Raw genomic sequence first — 18,770 nt, 5'->3', positions numbered from 1 at the left:
TCCTTGGAAACTCTACATGGCAGTTCTACTCTGTCCTACAGGGTTGCTATGAGTCAGAATCGACTCAATGGCAACTTTTTTTTTTCTTTTCTTTTAGATGTTGTTGTAAATGGAATTATTTCTTCAACTCTCTTTTCAGGAAGCTCATTGACTATGTACGCATGATGGACTGATATTATGTATTGATCTTGTAGATTGCCACATTGCTGAATTTATTTATGAGTTCTAGTAAATTTTTTATGCATTGTTTGGGGCTTCCTATATTAAGGGATATAGCAAAAAGGGATATTTTTATTTCTTCCTTCCCAATTTGCCTGTCTTTTGTTTATTTTTCTTTCCTAATTGCTCTGGCTAAGAGTTCCAGTACAAAATTGTATACAGAAAAAATTAAACTCTGACACATACCGCAACATGGATGAACCTTAAGAGCACTCATCTTGCTACATGAAATAAGTGAATTATAAAAGGACAAACATTGTATGATCCCTATTACATGAAATATCTAGAACAAGCAAATGTATAGACCCAAAATTTATTAGTGGTGACCAGGGGTGGGAGGTTTAAGGTGTCAAGACAAATGGAAACATTTTGGAAATGGGTAGTGGTGATGATTGTACACTACGATGAGTGAATTAATGTCATTGAATTCTATACATAAACCACACTGAAATGGCAAATGTTTTGAGACATATATATACGTAATGTTTTGATATATATTTACCACACTTAAAAATAAATCAATAAGGTAATTAATTAATTTCCAAAGAGTGAGGGCAAAGCATCCAAGTATTTTTTTTTTTTTTAATCAGCCAACAAAAACAAAGAAATACACTTGAGGATGAATTCCAAAAAAATAATTAGAAAATATACATGGGATTAAGAAACAGTGTTATTAACCCAGAGGAGCAGAGACAAACATTTACAAGATGATTCAAATAAATAAGGCTTAGAAACTGTACACTCAAGAATTTAAGTTAACAAATGTTGTTGTTGGGTGCCTTCGAACTGCTTCTGACTCACAGAGATCCTACGTACAACAGAGCAAAACACTACCTGGTCCTGCACCACCCTTATGATCATTGTTATGCTTAAGCCCATTGTTTCAGCCACTGTGTCAATAGTATTAAAATATAAATCATTGTAATACGATGGAAAAGACTCGTATCTTTTCTTAATAAGAAAGGCAATTAAAGGCAAGTAACTTTTGGGGTTAACTTTAAGTTGGAGACCCTGGTGGCATAATGGTTAAGAGCTATGGGTGCTAACCAAAATGTCAGCAGTTTGAATCCACCAGGTACTCCCTGGAAACTCTACGGAACAGTTCTATTCTGTCCTATAGGATCAGTATGAGTCAAAATCAACTGTTAATGAATTAAAAACTAGAGGTATAAACAAATTATTCAGAAACATGTAGTTATCTTCCTTAACAAAAATGTGCAAATGATTAAGAGGATTTTGACTGTTTTGCAGAGAATGGAGGGAGGGAATAAAATGTGAATGGAAGGCTATGGAAGTTATTATTTAGTTCATAATTTTTTGACTTCTCAGTATCATCTTGCACAGTTCATCATTCTAGCAGGTAAGCATTCTTTTTACCTGATTTCAGAGTGACAAAACATTCCTAGTTTTTCACCAAACTGTCTGGAGTGTCTCTTGAAGTCTTCATTGTTATCTTTCCTCTACTTTGCTGCTCAGAAATTCCTAAAATGTCTATTATTTGGAACTCCATATGAGGCCATTTTTCTTCTCATTCTATACCTTCTCTTTAGGATACCTTCCACTACCGTAACTTTAAGTACCGTGAACATGCAGAAGGTTCACAAATGTTTATTTTCTGATTTATTTTCTGAGTCTGGAACATGCATCTGTCTATCTGACATCATCAAGTGGGTATGTCATAAACATCTCAAACACATGTGTGATGCCAAAACTTCAATGCTATCCTTCAAACATATTTCTTTTCTGGTCTTTCTCACGGAGTAATGGTTACCACACATCCATTGCTCATGGCAGAAACCTAGGAAGCATACTTAAAACAACTCTCTCATTGTCCATTTTTAATCCATCCACACTTGAATGAATTTCTTTTAGACTATGCCTTGAATATGTCCTCTTTTCTCCATCTTATTTCAAGCCACTTTCTCACTTGAACTATTTTAAAAGCCTTCAAATCGATATGTCTGGTTCTATTCCTGTCTCTCTCAAATTCCATGCCAAAACTGCAAGAAAATTGATATATTTTAAAAACATAATCAAATAACGTTGAACCTCTTCTTAAAACTCCAGTTTTCTGAAGATAAGTGAATATACTAAGCATGACTTTTAAACTCCAACTTGATCTTATATCGTCAATATTTTTCTCTCCATTGACTCTGTTTTTCATTGAAAGTACACTGGCTTCTTTCAGCTTCTGGATGGCACTAAATCCATTCTGATTCAAGGCTACATTATCACTGGGACCTGTTGTCCCATACTGTGTTGAATATTCTCTCACTACTTTCAATACAAACACCACAGTCTGTCAACACTAGTTGATCTTTCTTTTATTGGCTTCAATTTCCCTTATCAGGGACAATTCCTATGACAACCCAGTTATTTTACTACACTAATATGCTGATAGCAATTTTATTTGTTTTTCTTAGCATTTGTCAAACTTACATAGCATCTTATTTAATTATTTGTATAAGGTCTTACTCAAAGCCTCCTTATCAAAATGAAGCTCAAAGTTCTATAAAATTAGAACTCAATCTCTTCTTCTTTTTACTGTTTTTTTTTTATTTGGTGCTCAAAATATTTGTATATTTATAAATTCTATTTAATGTGTAGCACAGATAAAATGATCACTCTTTTAGTTAGTTAACAAATTAGAGAGCAGTGCAAAAGGAAGCAATCCCTCTATAGATTTTTACTGAACAAATACAATTACTGTTTCACACAAGTAAATTTAGGCAAAGTAAATTCAATTACTATTTCATACAAAGAGTAATAATTTAATGAAATACATTTCTTCCAAGAGATTATAAAGGCTAAAATAAAAACACTTGCAGCAATAGATCAGCTATATGTGTGGGTGGCAACATATACATTCCTAATAGAATCTAGGTTGTTTTGAGAATCACCTAGGATTTGATATAGGTTTCTTAATTTTTTAAAATGAATAGTTTTCATTTCAAAACCATGGCTGTTTATTTTGCCTGTAATTGCCAATTCTAATAAATTGAATGTGGTTGGACCCTTACAAACTGATTTTTATAGACATCTTAGGCCATGACCTAGGCTATTATTCATTGGTAGTATCTCAGTTTGATTATCTAGTAATGGATTATTTAGTAATGGGGTCTAGATAATAAAGTGATTTAGTTAAGTGCTGTAAAAAAATGGTTTCCCACAATACCCTAAAATTTTATGTCATGGCAATTAACATAAAATACACACTTTTTAATAAATCTGTTGACTATATAATCTGTGAGGCAAGGATCATGTCTTCCTTGCTAGTCAGCAGTGCTTGAAACATGGTACGTATTTCTTGATTTAGAAAATATTTTGAAATAAAGAGAAGTTCTAGTCTCTTAGGAGGCACAATTTAAAATAAATATTGCTGTAACACAACCCAAAGTAGTTAAACATCTCAAGCATATAAAATACAAAGAAGTATATGATTTATGCTGAATAATAATCATTGAAGTTATAGTTTATGACCAGAGTAGAATCAATTACTACTGTGGAATTTAGCAAATAAAAAGAAGCCAAACAACTTGATTCCATTCCTCATTAACTTCTTAAAGAATAATTAAATTCTAGGCCAGTTTCTATATAAGATTTTAGCTTGATAAACAATATCACAGAGATATTAGAGTTTTAAGTTATTATCAAGATAGATCATTGAAACTGAGGAAATTCTAGTGTTAAGTTAGGAAGTTGAATCTTTTAAAAGTCTCATATTCTAGGTCAAGTCTAAGAACCAAGCTTTCACATCAGTCCACAAAAGGTCCTGGTATCCTTGCAGATACTCAAGTTGGGAATGACTTAACCTGTTACTGTCGAGTTGATTCCGACTCATAGCGACATTATAAGACAGAGTAGAACTGGCTCATAGGATTTTCAAGGAGTGGATTCGAACTGCTGACCTTTGGGTTAACAGTCGAGCTCTTAACCAGCCAAGCTTCATCAGGGCTCCTGGGAATGATTTAAGGTCAATATTAATTACAAAGAAATAGCTACAATGTAAATACTGACAGAGGTGCCACAGATGTTCACAAATAAGAAGGAGCCCAGAAACCAGGAGTCCAAAAAGCCAGACCACAGGTTTAGAGGTGAAATCTGAGTATCATCAAACAGAGGCTGTTTGTTCTTTTCCTTGCTTTATGAATCCTGCTAGATGTGAGCCACATGACTCCTCACATATTGACTGTTTCCAAAATGAATTGAAAATGCTTCAAGTAAATTTACCTTCAGTTTTGGCAAAAGGGAAGTTCCTAGGAGATCATTCTAGGGGGTTTATAATAGTTTCCTCAGAGTCAGCAAAACAGAACAACTCAATACCCAATACCCCAAATTTATAACTATACTATAAGCAGAAGCAAATTAACATTTAAATTAATTGTTTGGAATTAACACACTGTGCATTGCATTATTTGGGTAAAAGATCCGTTTTGTTGTATTGGCTGTAAATAAACCTAATAAATAGCTTGTGAAAATAACTTCATTGCCAAATCTGTCAAAATGATCTCAGCATATAACATAAAGCCTATCACTACGGTTATTAAACATGGACATGATCATCAATCTCAGCAAAGAACTGCAGTAGACTAATGATCCACCCTTATTGTAAAGCTCAGGAGAGTTCTAATGTAAATACATTTTGAAACTCAGTTAAGATGAATTCTCTGATTTTTTAATCTACAGAACTCTTCATTTTCAATACAGATATAGATAGATCTATAGATGTATTTATGTATGAATAGATGTATTTGCATATATTATATCATATTTTGCTGTAACATATTGGCCATTTTAATAAGTCTACTTCTAAATCATAGATTAAAAATGGAAGGTTTGATGGCTTACGGATGTTTGAAAAGCCAGATGTAAAAATAAAATACCATTTGGATATCAGGATGTTTTTACTGTATTTTGACAAAAGAGTATTTATTGTATTTATCTGTAGTTGAAATCATGAAACAAAATGTTCTTTATTAAAAAACAAACAAAAAAAGTAACTACAGGTAGCATTTCTTGTGAATGAGACTTGACCAAATAATAAAGCATAACATTTGCTAAGGATACACCAACATATAAAACATACACTGATATGAAATGTACACTGACATAAGATGTTCATTATATTTTGCAAGAATTTGCATGAAAACATTTTCTCTTGTATCAGTGATTTTAACCCCAGCAGACCTTTTAAAACTACAAAGTGCCATTACAATCATTCTTTCAGGAAGGTATTTCTGGATTGCTCACTGGATTCCTTCGTAATAAAGATTCCAGAATTTGCCACACACACAAAGTGATTTCATATGTAGTGGAATTCAGAAATACCATGACTTTGATAGATGTGTTTGATAACCTCATCTGTATATGTAGTTGATGGAGCCCTGGTGGCACAGTAGTAAAAGTGCTCGGCTGCTAACTGAAAGGTCTGAGGTTGGAACCCACAAGCCACTCTGAGGAAGAAAGATGTGGCAGTCTATTTCAGTAAAGATTTCCAAGCTTGGAAACCCTATGGGACAGTTCTATTGTACCCTATGGATAGGGTCACTTTGAGCTGGAATCCACTTGATGGCAACGGGTATGGTTTTGTTTGGATATGTAATTAGTAGGAATTTCCCCAGGGACTGTCATTAGCTTATAATTGATGAAGATGACTTTTCAGGAGACATTGACATTTTTACATGAAAAAACAACAACAAAAACTTGGTTAAAAATTAAAGAAATAATTCCCCTAAAGAAGTATCTGTTGGGTGGAAATAAATATTAAGGCATTTTAAACATAAGCCATTTTGGACTAAATAATTTTGTCCATAGCATACTTAGAGGCAGGCTTACAGATATAACCATGTTGATGGTAGGTCTTAGCTAGACTAGATGATCTTTTCATGTATCATATATACTAAAAAAAAACTAGGAAGGGAATAAACTTCTTTACAACAGTCTAACAGAATAAAAGATGTGCTATTCAACCGTACACAATTGTGGCAACTTTATATTCATCAGGAATCTATGAGAGTGCCCACTTGTCCAAAATAATTTTAATATTTTGGTATTTTTATAGCTATTACTCTTTGGTAATCAGATTCCTGAGAAATAGACTTTATAGTTTAGGAGTTCTGATTGCATGCAAAGTTATCAAATATTGCATGAATTTTTAAAATTTTATCTTAGAATAGTTTAAGATTTAGAGAGCAATTGCAAAGATAATACAGAGACATCCCATATACCCCACATCCAGTTTGTCCAACTGAGAATATCTTACATTACTATGGCACATTTGTCTCAGCTAAAGAACTGATATGGACATAACACTATTTAACTTCCATACTTTATTCAGGTTTCATTCATTTTTCTCTAATGTCCTTTTTGTTTTTCCAAAATACCACCCAGAGTATTACGTTGTATTTAGTGAAAATGTCTCCCTAATCTCCTGTGGGCTGTGCAGTTTCTCAAACATTCCTTGTTTTGATGACCTTAAGATATTTGAGGTATTTTGTGAAATGTTCCTCAATTGGCAGGTCTGATTTTTTATTCTGTTTTGTTTTGCTTCCATAATTAGACAGGGATATGGGCTTTGGGAGGAAGACAAAAGCAGTAAAGTGCTATTCTCAACACAAAATATATCAAATGTATATGCAATCTGCTTCACTTAAACGATGTTAGCCATGACTACCTCACTAAAGTAGCATATTGATTTAAAAATGGTTCATTGACATTCTATTCTGCAATTTTACTAAACTCTCTATTAAGTCGAGTAGTTTTTGTTCTTCTTGTAGATTTTGTTTGTAAATTTATGAGGGTTTTCCACATGCAAAATAAAGTGTTTGATAAATAAAAAATTTTTACTTCTTCCTTTCCATTTTGAAGAACAATACATGCATATATACATATCTGTATATGTTATATACGTTATACTGCACAGGATTTAAAATATAATGTTGAATATAAATGATAAAATTTCTATTGTTCCTATAACAACTAGAACAAACTGTGCCTGTCAGTGGATATGATCTTAGCTATAGTTTTATAGTTTGTGGTTGTACTTAATGAAGTTAAGAAAATATGTTTCTGCTCCTAGTTTATTAAGAGATTTTCCATTAAAGGTGCCAGATATTGTCAATTTTTAAAAAAATTTTATTGCTCTTTAAGCAAAACTTTGCAAATCAGGTCAGTCTCTCACACAAAAACTTACAAACACCTTGCTACATACTCCCAATTTTTCTCCCCCTAGTGAGACAACCCTCTCACTCCCTCTGCTCTCTCTATTTGTGCCCATTTCGCCAGCTTCTAATCCCCTCTTCCCTCTCATCTCCCATACAGGCAGGAGATGCCAACATAGTCTCAAGTGTCCACCTGATCCAAGAAGCTTACTCCTCACCAGCATCCTTCTCCAACCCATTGTCCAGTCCAATTCATGTCTGAAGAGTTGGCTTCAGGAATGGTTCCTGTGCTGGGCCAACAGAAGGTCTGGGGGCCATGACCACCATGGTAATTCTAGTCACAGTCAGACCATTAAGTCTGGTCTTTTTATGAGAATTTGGGGTCTGCATCCCACTGCTCTCCTGATCCATCAGGGGTTCTCTGTTGCTTTCTCTGTCAGGGCAGTCATCGGTTGTAGCCAGGCACCTTCTAGCTCTTCTGGTCTCAGGATGATGTAGTCTCTAGTTCATGTGGCCCTTTCTGTCTCTTGGGCTCATAATTACCTTATGTCCTTGGTGTTCTTCATTCTCCTTTGATCCAGGTGGGTTGAGACCCATTGATGCATCTTAGATGGCTGCTTGCTAGCATTTAAGATCCCAGATACCTCTCTCCAAGGTGGGATGCAGAATGTTTTCTTGATAGATTTTATTATGCCAATTGACTTAGATGTCCCCTGAAACCATGGTCCCCAAACCCCTATGCCTGCTACGCTGGCTTTCGAAACATTCAGTGTATTCTGACAATTTCTTTGCTTTTCATTTCATCCAGTTGTGCTGACCTTGCCTGTATTGTGTTGTCTATTGCCTCACCTAAAGTAGTTCTTATCTACTAATTAGTGAATACCACTTTCCCATCCTCCCTCCCTCCCCTCTCTCATAACCATCAAAGAATATTTTCTTCTCTGTTCAAACTATTTCTTGAGATCTTATAATAGTGGTCTTATTCAATATTTGTGCTTTTGAAACTGACTAATTTCACTCAACATAATGCCTTCCAGGTTCCTCCATATTATGAAATGTTTCACAGATTCATCACTGTTCTTTATCGATGCACAGTATTCCATTATGTGAATATACCACAATTTATTCAACCATTCATCTGTTGATGGGCACCTTGGTTGCTTCCATCCTTTTACTATTGTAAACAGTGCTGCAGTGAACATGGGTGTGCATATATCTATTTGTGTAAAGGCTCTTATTTCTCTAGGATATATTTCAAGGAGTGGGATTGCTGGATCATATGGTAGTTCTATTTCTAGCTTTTTAAGGACGTGCCGAATCGATTTCCAAAGTGGTTGTACCATTTGACATTCCCACCAGCAGTGCAGAAGTGTCCCAATCTCTCCACAGCCTCTCTAACATTTATTATTTTGTGTTTTTTGGATTAACACCAGCTTTGTTGGGGTGAGAGGGAATCTCATTGTAGTTTTGATTCGCATTTCTCTAATGGATAATGATCCAGAGCATTTCCTCATGTATCTGTTAGTTGCCTGAATTATCTTTAGTGAAGTGTCCGTTCATATCTTTTGCCCATTTTTTAATTGGTTTATTTGTCTTTTTGCAGTTGAGTTTTTGCAGTGTCATGTAAATTCGAGAGATCAGGCGCTGATCGGATGTCATACCTAAAAATTTTTCCAGTTTGTAGGTAATCTTTTTACTCTTTTGGTAAAGTCTTTGGATGACCATAGGTATTTGATTTTTAGGAGCTCCCAGTTATCTAGTTTTTCTTCTGCATCCTTAATGATGTTTTGTATACTGTTATGGCATGTATTAGGGCTCCTAACATTGTCACTGTTTTTTCTTCTATGATCTTTTTCACTTTAGATTTTATATTTAGGTCTTTGATCCATTTTGAGCTCTTTTTTTGTGCATGGATTGAGGTATGGGTCTTGTTTCATTTTTTTTGCAGATGGGTATCCAGTTATGCCAGCACCATTTGTAAAAAGACTGTGTTTTCCATACTTAACTGTTTTAGGGTCTTTGTCAAATATCAACTGCTCATATGTCGATGGATTCTCCATTCTGTTCCATTGGCCTATGTGTCTGTTGTTGTACCAGAACCAGGCTGTTTTGACTACTGTGGCAGTATAATAGGTTCTAAAATCAGGTAAAGTAAATCCTCCCATTTTGTTCTTCTTTTTCAGTTATGCCTTATTTATCCGGGGCCTCTTTCCCTTCCATATAAAGTTGGTGATTTGTTTCTCCATCTCATTAAAGAACGTCATTGGAATTTGGATTGGAATCGCATTAAATATATAGATCACTTTTGGTAGAATAGACTTTTTTATAATGTTAAGTCTCTCTATCCATGAGAAAGGAATGTTTTTCTACTTACGTAAGTCTCTTTTGGTTTCTTGCAGAAGTGCATTGTAGTTTTCTTTGTAAAAGTCTTTACATGTATGGTAAGATTTATTCCTAAGTATTTTATCTTCTTGGGGGCTGCTGTAAATGGCATTGATTTGGTGATTTCCCCTTCAATGTTCTTTTTGTTGGTATACAGGAGTCCAACTGATTTTTTTATGTTTATCTTGTATTCCGATACTCTGCTGAACTCTCCTATTAGTTTCAGTAGTTTTCTTGAGGATTCCTTAGGGTTTTCTGTGTATAATATCATGCGCCTGCAAATAGAGATAATTTTACTTCTTCCTTACCAATCTGGATGCCCTTCATTTCTTTGTCTGGCCTAATTGCTCTGGCTAGGGCTTCCAACACAATGTTCAAAAAGAGCAGTGATAAAGGGCACCCTTGCCTGGTACCCAGTCTCAAGGAGAATGCTTTCAGGCTGTCTCCATTTAGGGTGATGTTGGCCATTGGCTTTGTACAAATGCCCTTTATTATGTTGAGGAATTTTCCTTGTATTCTTATTTTATGAGAGTTTTTTTTTTAACTTTTTTTTTTTGTTAACTTTTATTGAGCTTCAAGTGAACATTTACAAATCAAGTCCAACTGTCACATATAAGTTTATATACATCTTACTCCATACACCCACTTGCTCTCCCCCTAATGAGTCAGCCCTTCCAGTCTCTCCTTTCGTGACATTTTTGCCAGCTTCCAACTCTCTCTATCCTCCCATCCCCCCTCCAGACAGGAGATGCCAACACAGTCTCAAGTGTCCGCCTGATATAATTAGCTCACTCTTCATCAGCATCTCTCTCCTACCCACTGTCCAGTCCCTTTCATGTCTGATGAGTTGTCTTCGGGGATGGCTCCTGTCCTGTGCCAACAGAAGGTTTGGGGACCGTGACCGCCGGGATTCCTCTAGTCTCAGTCAGACCATTAAGTATGCTCTTTTTATGAGAATTTGGGGTCTGCATCCCACTGATCTCCTGCTCCCTCAGGGGTTCTCTGTTGTGCTCCCTGTCAGGGCAGTCATCGATTGTGGCCAGGCATCAACTAGTTTTTCTGGTCTCAGGATGATGTAGGTCTCTGGTTCATGTGGCCCTTTCTGTCTCTTGGGCTCTTAGTTGTCTGTGACCTTGGTGTTCTTCATTCTCCTTTGCTCCAGGTGGGTTGAGACCAATTGATGCATCTTAGATGGCCGCTTGTTAGCATTTAAGACCCCAGACGCCACATTTCAAAGTCGGATGCAGAATGTTTTCATAATAGAATTATTTTGCCCATTGACTTAGAAGTCCCCTTAAACCATGGTCCCCAAACCCCTGCCCTTGCTCCGCTGACCTATGAAGCATTCATTTTATCCCGGAAACTTTTTTGCTTTTGGTCCAGTCCAACTGAGCTGACCTTCCACGTACTGAGTGTTGTCCTTCCCTTCACCCAAAGCAGTTCTTATCTACTAATTCATCAATAAAAACCCTCTCCCTCCCTCCCTCCCTCCCCTCCTCGTAACCACAAAAGTATGTGTTCTTCTCAGTTTATGCTATTTCTCAAGATCTTATAATAGTGGTCTTATACAATATTTGTCCTTTTGCCTCTGACTGATTTTGCTCAGCATAATGCCTTCCAGGTTCCTCCATGTTATGAAATGTTTCAGAGATTCGTCACTGTTCTTTATCGATGCGTAGTATTCCATTGTGTGAATATACCACAATTTATTTACCCATTCATCCGTTGATGGACACCTTGGTTGCTTCCAGCTTTTTGCTATTGTAAACAGAGCTGCAATAAACATGGGTGTGCATATATCTGTTTGTGTGAAGGCTCTTGTTTCTCTAGGGTATATTCTGAGGACTGGGATTTCTGGGTTGTATGGAAATGCTATTTCTAACTGTTTAAGATAACGCCAGATAGATTTCCAAAGTGGTTGTACCATTTTACAATCCCACCAGCAGTGTATAAGAGTTCCAATCTCTCCGCAGCCTTTCCAACATTTATTATTTTGTGTTTTTTGGATTAATGCCAGCCTTGTTGGTGTGAGATGGAATCTCATGGTGGTTTTAATTTGCATTTCTCTAATAGCTAATGATCGAGAGCATTTTCTCATGTATCTGTTAGCTGCCTGAATATCTTCTTTAGTGAAGTGTGTGTTCACATCCTTTGCCCACTTCTTGATTGGGTTGATTGTCTTTTTGTGGTTGAGCTTTGACAGAATCATGTAGATTTTAGAGATCAGGCACTGGTCAGAGATGTCATAGCTAAAAATTCTTTCCCAGTCTGTAGGTGGTCTTTTTACTCTTTTGGTGAAGTCTTTAGATGAGCATAGGTGTTTGATTTTTAGGAGCTCCCAGTTATCGGGTTTTTCTTCATCATTTTTGGTAATGTTTTGTATTCTGTTTATGCCTTGTATTAGGGCTCCTAAGGTTGTCCCTATTTTGTCTTCCATGATCTTTATTGTTTTAGTCTTTATGTTTAGGTCTTTGATCCACTTGGAGTTAGTTTTTGTGCTTGGTGTGAGGTATGGGTACTGTTTCTTTTTTTTGCAAATGGATATCCAGTTATGCCAGCACCATTTGTTAAAAAGACTATCTTTTCCCCAATTAACTGACACTGGGCCTATGTCAAATATCAGCTGCTCATATATGGATGGATTTATATCTGGGTTATCAATTCTGTTCCATTGGTCTATGTGCCTGTTGTTGTACCAATACCAGGCTGTTTTGACTACTGTGGCTGTATAATAGGTTCTGAAATCAGGTAGAGTGAGACCTCCCACTTTCTTCTTCTTTTTCAGTAATGCTTTGCTTATCCCTGGCTTCTTTCCCTTCCATATGAAGTTGGTGATTTGTTTCTCTATCACCTTAAAAAATGACATTGGAATTCGGATCAGAAGTGCATTGTATGTATAGATGGCTTTTGGTAGAATAGACATTTTTACTATGTTAAGTCTTCGTATCCATGAGCAAGGTATGTTTTTCCACTTAAGTATGTCCTTTTGAATTTCTTGTAGTAGAGCTTTGTAGTTTTCTTTGTATAGGTCTTTTACATCCTTGGTAAGATATATTCCTAAGTATTTTATCTTCTTGGGGGCTACTGTGAATGGTATTGATTTGGTGATTTCCTCTTCGATGTTCTTTTTGTTGATGTAGAGGAATCCAAGTGATTTTTGTATGTATATCTTATAACCTGAGACTCTACCAAACTCTTCTATTAGTTTCAGTAGTTTTCTGGAGGATTCCTTAGGGTTTTCTGTGTATAAGATCATGTCATCTGCAAATAGAGATAATTTTACTTCCTCCTTGCCAATCCGGATGCCCTTTATTTCTTTGTCTGGTCTAATTCCTCTGGCTAGGACTTCTAGCACAATGTTGAATAAGAGCGGTGATAAAGGGCATCCTTGTCTGGTTCCCGTTCTCAAGGGAAATGCTTTCAGGTTCTCTCCATTTAGAGTGATATTGGCTGTTGGCTTTGCATAGATGCCCTTTATTATGTTGAGGAATTTTCCTTCAGTTCCTATTTTGGTAAGAGTTTTTATCATGAATGGGTGTTGGACTTTGTCAAATGCCTTTTCTGCATCAATTGATAAGATCATGTGGTTTTTGTCTTTTGTTTTATTTATGTGGTGGATTACATTAATGGTTTTTCTAATATTAAACCAGCCTTGCATACCTGGTATAAATCCCACTTGATCGTGGTGAATTATTTTTTTGATATGTTGTTGAATTCTATTGGCTAGAATTTTGTTGAGGATTTTTGCATCTATGTTCATGAGGGATATAGGTCTATAATTTTCTTTTTTTGTAATGTCTTTACCTGGTTTTGGTATCAGGGAGACGGTGGCTTCATAGAATGAGTTGGGTAGTATTCCGTCATTTTCTATGCTTTGGAATACCTTTAGTAGTAGTGGTGTTAACTGTTCTCTGAAAGTTTGGTAGAACTCTGCAGTGAAGCCGTCCAGGCCAGGGCTTTTTTTTGTTGGGAGTTTTTTGATTACCGTTTTCATCTCTTTTTTTGTTATGGGTCTATTTAGTTGTTCTACTTCTGAGTGTGTTAGTTTAATTAGGTAGTGTTTTTCCAGGAATTCATCCATTTCTTCTAGGTTTGCAAATTTGTTAGAGTACAGTTTTTCATAATAATCTGATATGATTCTTTTAATTTCAGTTGTGTCTGTTGTGATGTGGCCCTTCTCATTTCTTATTCGGGTTATTTGTTTCCTTTCCTGTATTTCTTTAGTCAGTCTAGCCAATGGTTTATCAGTTTTGTTAATTTTTTCAGAGAACCAGCTTTTGGCTTTGTTAATTCTTTCAATTGTTTTTCTGTTCTCTAATTCATTTAGTTCAGCTCTAATTTTTATTATTTGTTTTCTTCTGGTGCCTGATGGGTTCTTTTGTTGCTCACTATTTGTTCAAATCGTCGGGACAGTTCTCTGATTTTGGCCCTTTCTTCTTTTTGTATGTGTGCATTAATGGATATAAATTGGCCTCTGAGCACTGCTTTTGCTGTGTCCCAGAGGTTTTGATAGGAAATATTTTCATTCTCGTTGCATTCTATGAATTTCCTTATTCCCTCCTTGATGTCTTCTATAACCCAGTCTTTTTTCAGGAGGGTATTGTTCATTTTCCAAGTATTTGATTTCTTTCCCTAGTTTTTCTGTTATTGATTTCTAGCTTCATTGCCTTGTGGTCTGAGAAGATGCTTTGTAATATTTCGATGTTTTGGATTCTGCAAAGGTTTGTTTTATGACCTAATATGTGGTCTATTCTAGAGAATGTTCCATGTGCGCTAGAAAAAAAAGTATATTTTGCAGCAGTTGGGTGGAGAGTTCTGTATAAGTCAATGAGGTCAAGTTGGTTGATTGTTATAATTAGGTCTTCCGTGTCTCTATTGAGCTTCTTACTGGAAGTCCTGTCCTTCTCCGAAAGTGGTGTGTTGAAGTCTCCTACTATAATTGTGGAGGTGTCTATCTCACTTTTCAATTCTGTTAAAATTTGATTTATGTATCTTGCAGCCCTGTCATTGGGTGCATAAATATTTAATATGGTTATGTCTTCCTGATCAATTGTCCCTTTTATCATTATGTAGTGTCCTTCTTTATCCTTTGTGGTGGATTTAAGTCTAAAGTCTATTTTGTCAGAAATTAATATTGCTACTCCTCTTCTTTTTTGCTTATTGTTTCCTTGATATATTTTTTTTCATCCTTTGAGTTTTAGTTTGTTTGTGTCTCTAAGTCTAAGGTGTGTCTCTTGTAGGCAGCATATAGATGGATCGTGTTTCTTTATCCAGTTCGAGACTCTCTGTCTCTTTATTGGTGCATTTAGTCCATTTACATTCAGCGTAATTATAGATAAATAAGTGTTTAGTGTTGTCATTTTGATGCCTTTTTATGTGTGTTGTTGACAATTTCATTTTTCCACTTACTTTTTTGTGCTGAGACTTTTTTCTTTGTAAATTGTGAGATCCTCATTTTCGTAGTGTTTGACTTTATGTTTGTTGAGTCGTTACGTTTTTCTTGGCGTTTATCTTGAGTTATGGAGTTGTTATACCTCTTTGTGGTTACCTTAATATTTACCCCTATTTTTCTAAGTAAAAACCTAACTTGTATTGTTCTATATTGCCTTGTTTCCCTCTCCATATGGCAGTTCAATGCCTCCTGTATTTAGTCCCTCTTTTTGATTATTGTGATCTTTTACATATTGACTTCAATGATTCCCTGTTATGAGCATTTTTTTTTAATTAATCTTAATTTGTTTTTGTGATTTACCTATTTGAGTTGATATCAGGATGTTCTGTTTTGTGACCTTGTGTTGTGCTGGTGTCTGATATTATTGGTTTTCTGACCAAACAATTTCTTTTAGTATTTCTTGTAGCTTTGGTTTGGTTTTTGCCAATTCTCTAAGCTTGTGTTTATCTGTAAATATCTTAATTTCGCCTTCATATTTCAGAGAGAGTTTTGCTGGATATATGATCCTTGGCTGGCAGTTTTTCTCCTTCAGTGCTCTTTATATGTCATCCCACTGCCTTCTTGCCTGCATGGTTTCTGCTGAGTAGTCTGAACTTATTCTTATTGATTCTCCCTTGAAGGAAACCTTTCTTTTCTCCCTGGCTGCTTTTAAAATTTTCTCTTTGGTTTTGGCAAGTTTGATGATAATATGTCTTGGTGTTTTTCTTTTTGGATCAATCTTAAATGGGGTTCGATGAGCATCTTGGATAGATATCCTTTCGTCTTTCATGATGTCAGGGAAGTTTTCTGTCAGCAGATCTTCAACTATTGTTTTCTGTCCTCCCTCCCTGTTCTGGGACTCCAATCACACGCAAGTTACCCTTCTTGATAAAGTCCCACATGATTCTTAGGGTTTCTTCATTTTTCTTAATTCTTTTTTGTTTTTTTTTCAGCTATGTTGGTGTTAATTCCCTGATCCTCCAGATTTCCCAGTCTGCATTCTAACTGCTCGAGTCTGCTCCTCTGACTTCCTATTGCGTTGTCTAATTCTGTAATTTTATTGTTAATCTTTTGGATTTCTACATGCTGTCTCTCTATGGATTCTTGCAACTTATTAATTTTTCCACTATTTTCTTGAATAATCTTTTTGAGTTCTTCAGCTGTTTTATCAGTGTGTTCCTTGGCTTTTTCTGCAGGTTGCCTTATTTCGTTTCTGATGTCTTGAAGCATTCTGTAAATTAGTTTTTTGTATTCTGTATCTGATAATTCCAGGATTGTATCTTCATTTGGGAAAGATTTTGATTCTTTTGTTTGGAGGGTTGTAGAAGCTGTCATGGTCTGCTTCTTTATGTGGTTTAATATCGACTGCTGTCTCCGAGTCATCACTAAGATATAGTAGTGGTTTATTCTGTAATTGCTCGCTGAGTCTTATCTTGTTTTGTTTTCTTTCAGTATACGTCGATGGGCTACTAGATTGTGCTGTCTTGTTTGTTGTAGCCCTTGGCTTACTTATGACCTATTACCAGCTGGTTTGGGCTGTTGCCAGATATATATGCCTGAGTCTATTCACTATTCTTAAGTAGAATCTGATTTTGGGTCATCAAGTGTGTGCTGCACCCTAACACCTATCCACCTCTAGAAGTAGTGGTGATAGTTGTGTGCACCAGATTCTATTAGCAGCTGGGGTTCACCCTCCAGGGGGGGCAGGATGCTGACAGGCTTCCCCCAAGTGTCAGTGAGGTAGGTGTGTCTCTATTCCTATGGCACCTTGGTGGGAGGGCACTGCAGCTGTACCTTAGGCCCCCAATGCAAGTACCTCTACTGATTGGTAGATGTCACCCTCCTCAGACCCCTAAGGCAAGAGGCTAGGTGGTCTGGGGGGAGCTTCAGCCCTCAGTTCCCTGTTGTGGGTCAGTTAGGGCTCTGTTGAATAAGCAGAGATATCAGACCTGGGAAACTTGCTTTTCCAGAAAATCCGCTAAAAAAAAATGCAGTCAGATCCCTATCAGAACTGCCTTTGGATTATAACCGCCACCTTGTTCCCTGTAAGGATGAAAGTCCGAGATTTGGATCACATGTGCTTGGCTCTAGCTGGTTCTGTGTTTTAAGTCTAATTAGGGATGGATTTTTGGTCCCTGGGTTTTTTGTGGTTCCTTCTCTCAGGCTGGAAGAATGGGTTAGGAAAAGACCAACAAAAAAAAAAGGCGGGGGGGAAGCAAAGCCACGGAGCCGGAACCTTTCTCCCTCTGGCTCAGGAAATTCCAATGTTAATGAAGCCGCCTGGGAAGGGTGGGGGAAGGTTCAGAGAAATAGGAGAGTAGTACCTCGGAATATAGCCAAAGTTGCTTTTCTTGCTTGGAATGACTATTTTATCTGAGATTTCTGAGGGGCGTGTTGCCTATGTGTGCTGGCTGTGTGGAGATTGCCCCCGAGGGTCTGGCCCACTGAAGCCAGGTCGGATCCTCTGCTGCCAGTCCAACGCCCAGCATCAAGTTTCCCCTACTGGGACGCTGCACTCCCAGCTCTAAAATCAGTCTCTGCCTCCCGGGGACTTCTCGTCCCGCCATCGTCGCACCGCCTCCGCAGACCGGCTGGGCCACCTCCCGGGGTTAGTTCAGGGGAGTAGGGCTGCGCCCCGTGCTTGTGCCTTGACAGCGCCCAGTCAAAAGCCCGGCGCCAAGGTTCCTCGGCTGAGACGCTGCACTCCCAGCTCCAAAACCAGTCACTGCCTCCCAGGGAGTTCTCCCACCAGCCGCGTCGCCACGCCCCCCGCGCAGATGGCTGGACCCCCTCCCGGGGTGAGTTCAGGGGGGTAGGGCTGCGCACCTTGTTTGCACCGTCAGCTCCCCTGGGCCCAGACCTAAGCTGGGTGCCAAGGTTACCTGACTGGGACGCTGGCTCCAGGCTCCGAAAACAGTAGCTGCCTCCCTGTATTTGTTCGTTCTCCGTCTCTAAATCTGTGTTTGTTGTTCAGGGTTCGTAGATTGTTATGTATGTGATCGATTCACTTGTTTTTTCCGAGTCTTTGTTGCAAGAGGGATCCAAGGTAGCGTCTACCTAGTCCGCCATCTTGGCCCCGCCTCCTATGAGAGTTTTTATAATGAATGGGTGTTGGACTTTGACAAATGCCTTTTCTGCATCAATTGATAAAATCATGTGATTCTTGTCTTTTGTTTTATTTATATGATAGATTACATTAATTGTTTTCGTAATGTTGAATCATCCCTGCATACCTTGTATGAATCCCACTTGGTCATGGTGAATTATTTTTTTGATATGTTGTTGAATTCTACTGGCTAGAATTTTGTTGAGGATTTTTGCATCTACGTTCATGAGAGATATAGGTCTGAATTTTTTTTTTTTTTTTTTGGTGTTTTTACCTGGTTTTGGTATCAGGGATATGCTGGGTTCATAGAATGAGTTTGAAAGTATTCTGTCCTTTTCTATGCTTTGAAATATTTTTAGTAGTAGTTTTGTCCACTCTTCTCTGAAAGTTTGGTAGAACTCTGCAGTGAAGCCATCTGAGCCAGGGCTTTTTTTTTTTTTTTTTTGCTGGAGTTTTCTGAATACCTTTTCAA

Source organism: Loxodonta africana, chromosome 1, assembly GCF_030014295.1.
Source record: "Loxodonta africana isolate mLoxAfr1 chromosome 1, mLoxAfr1.hap2, whole genome shotgun sequence".
Lineage (NCBI taxonomy): Eukaryota > Metazoa > Chordata > Mammalia > Proboscidea > Elephantidae > Loxodonta > Loxodonta africana.
The sequence above is the reverse complement of the archived record's forward strand: the minus strand, read 5'-3'. Positions refer to the sequence as shown.